This window comes from Aricia agestis, chromosome 18 (genome assembly GCF_905147365.1).
Source record: "Aricia agestis chromosome 18, ilAriAges1.1, whole genome shotgun sequence".
NCBI lineage: Eukaryota > Metazoa > Arthropoda > Insecta > Lepidoptera > Lycaenidae > Aricia > Aricia agestis.
The window spans coordinates 3,716,529-3,725,035 of record NC_056423.1 but is presented as its reverse complement, the minus strand read 5'-3'; positions in this window follow the sequence as shown (position 1 = coordinate 3,725,035).

Sequence of the window (8,507 nt, the reverse complement as noted above, 5' to 3'; positions counted from 1 at the left end):
TTGAAATTCGAAGTACTAATAAACACTGGCTGTGTTAGGTCAACTTAGGCAACAATATTATGAAAATTGACACATTTTTATTGTAACGTTGATAAAGGTTTTATTGCAAAAGGTTTTATTTGTGCACATACTATATTTGTAAATATATAACCATTATTTTTACCTTATAACAATGTGAAATTTTAGATCTTTTATGTAAATAGTAAGTATTTATCCCACGTTTGTCCTATTGACAAGTCTATTTCAGTCGAGTTTTTTATAAATTTTTAATCAAATTTTAAATAGAATAAACTAACAAAACATAATTATATAAAAAAAATTTGAAAGGAAAATAAAACTTGCAAGAAAATCCCACTTACTTTAGAAATTTTTTCCAGCGGTCAATTGACCGCTGCGGTCTTTCTAGGTAGGTTGTTATTAAAAACTTTTAATTATTGAGAAATCATTAAAAACACGTTATCACAATTTAAACGACCGAAAATTATTAAATGTCACGAGAAGAAAACGAATTTCACGCGCCGGTAACAAAAATATTGCAAATTAAAAACGAAAATGCGGTCATTTGACCGCTTCGGTCTTTCTAGTGTTAAATAACGTGTTTCATAATATTAGCCTAGCGTCAGTTGAGCAGAGTTGAGCAGGAATTGATAGTGCAACAAAGTTGTTGGCTAAAAAACTAAATGATGAAAGTTTTGGCGGCAAAAACCGCTAACTGCCCGCAACATACTGCCCGCTCGGGTTTTAGGCGTCTCGTTGCTCGCAACTTGCAAATGATAGTGTTATTACTAATTTGAATAATAACATTATAAGATCATTATTATTACTATTCATATTAATAATATTATAGTTTAAATACTATAATTTATTAGAGACTAGGTTGTTCAACAAACAATTCGAACCAGTAGTTGCTGCGAAATTATAGCGCGTTAAAAAAACAAACTCTTCAGCTTTATAAATAATAATAATTAATTAAATAATAGATCAGCTATACACAACCTGCGGCCCACCGGAAAAAATAGTGCAAAGTTGTCTTGATTATTTTTCCGACCCAAATATCGACCAATAGAATTGCACCATTCGACGTCACGTGGTACAACCTACATGGTATTATACTGATAATTTTTTGAAAATTTTCTCTGGTAGTTGCTATATATAAAAAACAAATTCTAATTCTATTGGCCGACATTTGGGACGGAAAAATAATCCCCCGAATACCACACGAGCTTCAAAATTATCTGGTATTTCCCGATAGGTTCGTTGCAAACAAATGAAGGAGGAGGAGCTTCGCGCTCGTGATTTTTTAACCTGAAAAACTTGACGACTCTTGTGGTATTATAAGTGAAAATCGTGAAAATTTTCAAGAGGATTATTATTTTTTAACCCTAAAATTTTGGTTGCGGCCCGCGACACCAAGACCAAAACGTGTTTGTGGCCCATGGAAAAAGAAAGGTTTTACCACTGTAAAACCTTTCTTTTTCCATCTATATAATATGATTGATTACGATTACTAAATAATAATATTACGTAGATTATTACTTTAAACCCGCTATTAATAAAATCCATATCTACTATATAATAATATTAGTAATTATTAAAAATGCGAAAGTGTGTCTGTCTGTTACGGGTTATCTCTTCACGCCCAAACCGCTGAATTTGGTATGGAGTCTGGAGATACTTTGAGTCCCGGAAAAGGACAATAAATGATACTTTTTATTCCGAAAAGTGTACGCGATAAAGGAATTTTGGCGCAAGAAAGTTACGGGCGTTCTATTCTAGCATTATGATAAGTCTTATAGATAAGTAAGATATAAATTCGATCAATATCTTAGGTATAACTACAAACTAAAGTAAAATAAAGGAAAAACATAACGATAGAAACACAAGAATGTAGTAAAAAGTGAAAAATAACGCGATCAAACATGTTATGATATTGAATTGATACGCAATAACATCGAAACTCCCCATCGTCCGCCCGCAAACTTCAGGATACACCCCCTTCGCCTTTATTACTGGGGTGTAAGGTTGAGAATAGCTTACAGGGGGTGACCATGGAGTTTGCGCGGGAAAATTAGGGTCGTATTTGTGAATCGCTGACGCAAGTTCACCTGATACTTGGAGTTTGATGCGGACACACGGGCGGCCATTTTCCGTCGAAAAAACAATTTTATGGATGTAATCAGTATGATATTTCGATTTATTTTATTGCGCGGATATTTGTAATTTTTGTTATGATCTTGTGCAATTTGATCGTGATTAATTACAAAAACGATAATATTTTATGACTGTTGAGTGTTCATCATTTCTTATGTAAAAAATATTAAAATGGTACAGAAACTTAGTAGGCATTATTAGAAAGAGACAAAAGATGGATGAAGAACCGACGCGTCGCAATAGTGATAACTTTAACAATAGTGAACACTTTAAAAGTTAAATAAATACATAGGTACTTAGTTACTTACTAAGTGGTTAGGCACATTCTGACTTATCATTATAATATTAAGTATAATGTACCTACTTGCATTTTCAGCCCTATAATAATTATTATACCTAGTACAACTGATCTACATTAAACAAGTACGCGCGCGCGCGCGTACTTGTATAATTGAGGTCAGTGCCTAGTACCCATTTAAAATTTTATTGGGAAATATTTTTTCAAATTCCATTTTCAAATGGAAATAACTCAAAACTCGAAAGACAGCTTTCTATGATAAAAATCACAAAAATACCTCCCGGCCATATCTACAAGCTGTTAGCCGTTGTCCAGTCCCTTTGCTAAGTCATAAAAGCCGCCAAACGTAGGGCAGAATGGCAAAAACAGCGGCAAAATAAATATAAAAACAATAAAACTTGTCTATGGGCAGGGAAACGGCGGGCTAGGGTGACCACGTTTGACATATTTTATCGCCGAAGTTCGGACTCTCGCAATAGTCGGTAGTGTTACGTATGGCCACTCAAGGGTTATTTAGTGCGAGAAATAAAATATTTAAGATATTTTGGTGTAATTAATTTAAGTAATAGACTATAAATTCCTATAACAATATTATATTCCTGCATATGAAGTAATTATTCGTGTTATATTTAAGCGATTAGTTCTATGTCGGTATATGATGCCCGGAACTCCGTTAAAACAGATAAAAAGTATCCTTTGTCCTTATAGTCCACATAATAAACCCAAAATAATAATTCTCCATATTATAGAGCAAAATTGGTTCAGCGGTTTGGGCGTGAAGAGGTAACTGACAGACAGGCACACTTTCCCGTTTATAATATTAGTATGGTTAAGTAGTATAAAATAAACTACAAGGTTGCAGTCTACAGTAAGATATGTCAGCGCGGCTCCTTTCACAGTGAACTCTGTTATAACTTATATATTAATACCTACCCTAAAGTATTATCACTTTATTTTCTTACGTGGGAGAGCCATGCTTCGGCACGAATGGGCCGGCTCGACCGGATAAATACCACGTTTTCACAGAAAACCGGAGTGAAATAGCGCTTGCGCTGTGTTTCGCCGAGTGAGTGACTTTACCGGAGGCCCAATCCTCTTACCCCTACCCTATTCCCTTCCCTACCCTCAACTATTCCCTTCCCTTCCCTCCCCTATTACCCTATTCCCTCTTAAAAGGCTGGCAACGCACTTGCAGCTCTTCTGATGCTGCGAGTGTCCATGGGCGACGGAGGTTGCTTTCCATCAGGTGACCCGTTTGCTCGTTTGCCCCCTTATTTCATAAAAAAAAACCTGTTTTTAAGTGTCACGGTGTCTAATTTTATTTGTAAATGGTTTACAATTAATAACAAAATGTCTGTAGACTCGACTCTACAACATAGCCGTGCAAGTACTAACAGAGAAGTTGAGTCATAGGCAGATGCGGACCTACGCAATTTAGTCGCATTATGACAAACTCAGACAGATCACAGATTATGGCTAAGTGTCTAAACACATTAGGCCGAAAAAACGCGGCCGAAGTTCGACATGATTACGCCAGCAATGCGCTACGCATACAATTTCACCATCATAAGTAATCATGCCGAACTTCGGCCGCATTTTAGACTTTCGGCCTAGTGAGTTTAGACACTAACATTCAATTGACATAACCCAACCAAATGTCGTGGGTCCGCCATCATTTTATGAATCAATTTCTTAAATGGTAGGTACATAATCAAACATTTTGACCAGTTATGTTATATTATTCTTTCAGTTAGATAATAATTAATAATCTTCAAATGACCATAAAGTTCATACCACGATCATGGTGACCGACCGTCACTGAGGGTGTAAAGGGAGGGGCGGAGGGGGGTTCGGAATTCAATCGCGCGCTGTCCCGCGGCGATCCATTCCGAATTGAATATCAATTCGGCAGTAAAGATGCTGAGGACATGCCATCACATCGCTATATTATTCTAAATCTGCAAAACTCAATGAGGAGTTACTTTTAAGTTTTAGAAACTAGGTTAAAATTGAAATATTTTCGTTTTGTGGCATAGAAAGATAGTATATTGATCCTAGATTAATTGACTATCTGTCTATCCTCAATCACCTATAACGTTAGGTGACATACAGCTTACTGAGCTAGGCAACAGACATTTTGGACTGTTAAAGGTCTACCAGAATCTGATGGTAAAAAGTGAGAAAAAAAAATTGACTCTAGCAATACCGGGGTAATTGGAATAAATTTAACATTTTGTTCCTTTTTTTTCCTTATAGCAGCTGATTTTGTATGTTAAACATGCAAATATAAAAATGTATCAAATGATCAAGGATATTTTTTGAAAATCTGCTGTCAAAAATCGCCATCAGATTCTGGTAGACCTATAGCTATTGTAAGTCCTGGTTAAAAATAAATACTTTAATACCAGGGTTTAGAGGTTTTCCTGTGGGGACAATATTATGTTCTAATTCATTTTAAAAGCCAAAAAACAGATAATATGGAAACCATGAAGTGGGCATGATTGTCTAATGTCTATACCAAACGGTAAAGTATTAAAAAAAATTAAGGCCGGATACTGTAATTTTATTATCGGCCATGTCTACAATGCTCTTTCACCGTCGGTCGAAAACGGAATTGCAAAGCATGAGTTTGGGAACTACCGTGTTGCGACTATCCGGACTTATTTTACCTCGAATACACCTCTATTCCAACGGCATAAGGACTATTATACTAGAGCAAAATAACTTTGAACGTACCGCAGCCGCGTCGCATCATCAAACTTATTTCATATCAAAGTGTGTGAAAGATTTTAAAATAGTTTAACCATCAAAGGAACGAAGACTGAAGGCAATCGAAGACGTTTAATGCTAAGTACTCTGCTACTCTGCTAAGTACTGACATACGGTTTTGCTCGATAGTTTTAATCCAAATCGAGCAATAACCACCGTGTGGACCGCAAAACTGACAGCTGACGGCTCGATGGAATTAAATATGTCAAATATGACATTTCCTTCGATTTGGAGTAAAACTATCGAGCAAAACCGTATGTGAGTACTTAGCATATATACGGTTTTGCTCGATCGAGCAATAACGTCGAGCAAAATCCGTGGCTCGGGACTTCGTCTACATTCAGCATTGCTCGATAGTACTTTTATTCTAAATCGAATATACTTGTTTCCGTCGAGCCGTATGAAGGCTCGCATCGAGCCGGCTTGATGGAATTAAATATATCGATTTAGAATAAAACTATCGAGCAATGCTGAATGTGTGGACGAAAGCCCGAGCTGCGGGTTTTGCTCGACGTTTTTGCTCGATGGACCAGGAGCCAGTGATAGCCAAACTTTCGTAATTTTTAAAAGTCAAAAGTATAGCTGCTTATACCCCTATAGAGATAAGATCGACCAGAAACTTTGCGTTTTGGTTCCGCTTACTGTAGGAGGTTCTTAAGGTATAGCTAACTTTCGATAAAAAGCTCAATTTTTATCTTATACTAGCTGTTGCCCGCGACTTCATCCGCGTTAACATAGTATAATAACAAAGATGGATAGTTTTCTCCTTTTTGTTTTTGTGGTTCCTTATACAAAGGGTAAAAACGGACACTATTTAAGCAAACGTTAAACGCAAACGTCAATTTACTTTCATGTTTCTAACTCAAGAAATGACGGACTTTCATTGAAAGTTTTTACCCCAATTTCACCCTCTTGGGGGTAGAATTACCAGAAACACTTAAATACGTATCCATTCATTTTTAATCAGTAGCACAAAAATAAAGTTTCATGTTTCTAACTCAAGAAATGACGGACTTTCATTCAAACTTTTTACCCCAATTTCACCCCCTTGGGGATAGAATTACCAGAAACACTTAAATATGTATCCATTCATTTTTAATCAGTAGCACAAAAATAAAGTTTCATGTTTCTAACTCAAGAAATGACGGTCTTTCATTCAAACTTTTTACCCCAATTTCACCCCCTTGGGGATAGAATTACCAGAAACACTTAAATATGTATCCATTCATTTTTAATCAGTAGCACAAAAATAAAGTTTCATGTTTCTAACTCAAGAAATGACGGACTTTCATTCAAACTTTCAACTCCAATTTCACCCCCTTGGGGGTAGAATTTCTAAAAACGCTTAAATACCTATCCATTCATTTTTAATCAGTAACCCAAACATAAAATTTCATGTTTCTAACTCAAGAAATGACGGACTTTCATTCAAACTTTCAACTCCAATTTCACCCCCTTGGGGGTAGAATTTCTAAAAACGCTTAAATACCTATCCATTCATTTTATCAGTAACCCAAAAATAAAGTTTCATGTTTCTAACTCAAGAAATGAGGACTTTCATTAAAACTTTCAACCCTTATTTCACCCCCTTCGGGGTAAAATTTTCAGAATTCCTTCCTTAGTGGGTGTCTACTTAATAAAACAACCCTACTCACCAAATTTCGTGGCTGTAACTTTTACAGTTTTTGCTCAGCGATGATGAATCAGTCAGTCAATCAGTCAGTCCAGGACATGTAATTTTATAAGTATAGATTTTTCGGGGCAATTGTAGAAATCTCGTCTTCCACTGCCAATAATTATTTTTGACAGTTGCTTCCCACTGCCAGAACGCCACAAAGTCTAATACTTTAAGAAAGTATAAGGGTGGCTCTTATTCTAGTTTTATTTAATAAAGACGCTGACAGATGGAGCTTATATTAAAATCTGTTTAAATTAAATTAAGTAGGTAAGCATTAAACATCTCTGAGTACCTATGCCCATAAGGGTCAGTTTACATTGCAGCATGAGATCAGGATTAAAATCAACATCATCCTATGAATTTTTCTTTTGTGTACCACCTAAGGGTAGTCGAGTGTCGGAAAATTCGTATCGGTAGTTTTTGAAAACTACCGATACGAATTTTCCGACACCGTGTCTGCCACCTAGAGGCAAGTGAAATGTCGAACGCCCTCAGTGCATCCTATATAAAAGGGGCAAAGGGCAAATATTGGTTCATCGACCATCTCACATCCAAAGCCAATTTTCCAAACATACTGTGGTTATTAATAACACGCTATCTAACGCGATAACGAGGCATTAATACGTGTTGCAATATTGCGTGGCGTGTTGCCGCGTGTCGCCGCGTATTGGCGCGTGTCGGGCACGTGTCGACAAACTGTTATTGCAGTGTTGGCGGCCGACGTGCGACGCGTGCGCAGCTCATAAAGGGTTACTTACATGTTTGCAAACAATGATTACAGTGTAATTGTGTTACCACAATAAAAGTAGAGTATAGTAGAGTCACTTTGACGTGTCCGTGAAACCAAACTTAGGCGGGCATTTTAGTGTCGCGTTGACCGCTCGCTGACCATCAGCGCTGACACCGAAATGTATCGTTATTGATTTTTCTGCATTCAGCGCTGACTGCTACGCGTTTTTTAAATATTATGCTTCTCATGCATCTCGGGCCATCATCGCTAACGGTGCGCGTGCGGTTGTGGTGCGGTGCGGAAGACGGTAAGACTGACTTAAATATTTTTTTTATTATTTAATGGGAATAGCCTAAAGGTGCCAACAATACACGGGACAATTTATCGTTTCGATTGATCGTCAAGAAAATCGTCTAATCGATCTTTTGACCATAAAATCGTTTGCGATGTTGCCACTCACGTACAATAATTACTCGTTCGATTTTAACATCGAGGCGACAAATCGTCACGATAATTGTCCCGTGTCACCTTATGGGACAAAACACGCAAATCTAGCAATATTAATTTTGCTATCTTAATTTATCTAAAATCACGTTTATGTGTGTCTGCGCCAATTAGGGAGTTTTATTATATTGAACAGTACAAAATAAATCAAATCAAATTAAATAATTTTAATTCTGACTTAATATTTTACAAAAAAAAATCTAAACATTGCAAACTATAGTGCCTATCACCGGTTCGGTAACTAACCCGGCGTACTCGTAAGACACTTGCAATACTGTTTACATTACATATATTGTGGTGTTACTTCGGGAAAATTAAACATTAATTCAGGATTGTAATATAGTTCAGTTAAGCCCCCATAGCTTTTTAATCTAATC